The following is a 1,984-nucleotide window of genomic DNA, read 5'->3' on the forward strand; positions in this document are numbered from 1 at the left end:
TCCAAGGTGGGAGATGCAAGATTCCTCCCCCCCCCCCTTCCCCCTCCTCACAATGCTTCCTTCTTTACCTACAGAAAAATAAATAAATAAATAAATAAAACTAGAGAAATTTCTACTGTGAAACTATTTGCATACAAGAGAACGGCCCTTGAAATTTAACTCTTCAAAGTTTTAAGCCCTGATCATTTCGGATATTGATCAGAAAGTGTTAATCCACCTGTGAAACCTGAGTATATACTCCCTGTGACATTTGATCAACGGTGTTCCATAAGGACAGGTTCTCATTCAAAACGTTCGAAAATTCAATTTCTTTGTAGTTGCAATTTTTAAAGGTGTACTTGTCTAGACCCTTGGAACGGAAAGGTTTTTATTTTTTTAATCCGTGCTTTACAAAAGTTTCTACAGCCCGTTGTTTGAAGCAGTGTCATGGCTGCCATGAGCCGCGCGGGGTACCCGCCATGTCTCCAACGCCTTGTCACGGTTCGCGCGGCTCCCCCCGTTGGAGGTTCGAGTCCTCCTTCGGGCATGGTTGTGTGTGTGTTGTCCTTAGCATAAGTTACTGTAAGTAGTGTGCAAACATACGGACTGATGGTTCAAATGGCTCTGAGCACTTTGGGACTTAAGATCTGAGGTCATCAGTTTCCTAGAACTTAGAACGACTTAAACCTAACTAACCTAAGGACATCACACACATCCATGCTCGAGGCAGGATTTGAACCTGCGACCGTAGCGTTCGCGTCGCTCCCGACTGAAGTGCCTACAACCGCTCGGCCACATCGGCCGGTCTATCATGTGTTCTAGAAGAGCTGTACGGTCGTCAGTGGCGCCTGTTCTTTCGAGAACAGTTACTATCTTCATATCTATGGTTAAACGTTTCCCAGCCATTGACCTTCGTCTGTGCGAATGCGCACAGGCTGCCGGAACTCTTACGGGAATCGTCACCTTAGTGTGAGCCAGTAATGAGTGGATGGACAAATACCTATTAAGTACATTACGTATGCGGATTGTGGACGGTTGGGGATGTGAGTCTCACGGGAAGCGTGCGAGGGATAAATTCCTGCAATCGTGCTGTTCATTTGTGCCCTCGATAGCTCAGATGGATTGAGCGTCTGCCTTGTAAGCAGGAGATTCTGGGTTCGAGTCCCAGTAGGGGCACACTTTTCAGCTGTCCCCATCGAAGTATATCAACAACACCTGTCGGCAGCTGAGGGTTTCAATTAATTATCAGTTGTGAAGTTGATTCGATGAACCCTTTACCAGGCACTTAAATGTGTTTTGCAGGGTTTCCATACAGATGTAGATGATAACTTATCCCGTGTCGCACGTGCTCAAAAGGATTCATACTGCAGAATGCATGCAAACATACTCACCGAAAATACGGGCGAATATCAAGTGCAGGCTGCCGAGTGCTGCATATCCACCTTAGACAGATCGGCTTTTCCTGCCAAGAAGAACAGGAAGTTGCTGTCTAGGAACAATCAGAGCTAGAGGAAGGGTTGATAAATACTCTTTGAATTGCAGACTAAACGTAAATAACGAAAATACATTTTTGGTAAAAATTGGTCAAAACATAATCGTTTGCCCTCCGTATTGGATAAGCTGTTTTGAATATTGAAAATCTGACTCCAGATTCGTTTTCAGCGACATTAAAAATATATATGTAACACTCAGTTCATGCAAATCGAAGTAATAATATAACTAAATGTTTTCCCTAAACTTTGAACACTTTTTTTTCCAGTAACGATTTTCTCAGAACGGCATGCAGCATAAATTAAAAGTGGTTCGATCTCTTAACTTCTACCTCTGACCCCTAAATGTAAACACTTTTCTTAGGAACTTATAGCTATAATATGACATTTGTTAATATTAACTAATTTTTGTGTAGGCATAAGGAGTGAAACAAACCCCCAAAAATCGAACTCAAAGTTCGAATTAGCACTGTATCGTTAAATTTAAGGTTGTTTCATTGCGGTTAGGTAAGTGC

The 1,984-nt window shown here is 42.7% G+C and overlaps 1 non-coding gene across 1 annotated transcript; it reads left to right on the forward strand.

Annotated features, from left to right (window-relative positions):
* Positions 1-1,080: 1,080 nt before the first annotated feature.
* Trnat-ugu (transfer RNA threonine (anticodon UGU)) lies at positions 1,081-1,155 on the forward strand. Its single transcript has one exon. It is a non-coding gene; the product is annotated as a tRNA-Thr (tRNA).
* Positions 1,156-1,984: the final 829 nt, after the last annotated feature.

Source organism: Schistocerca gregaria, unplaced genomic scaffold (genome assembly GCF_023897955.1).
Source record: "Schistocerca gregaria isolate iqSchGreg1 unplaced genomic scaffold, iqSchGreg1.2 ptg000387l, whole genome shotgun sequence".
NCBI lineage: Eukaryota > Metazoa > Arthropoda > Insecta > Orthoptera > Acrididae > Schistocerca > Schistocerca gregaria.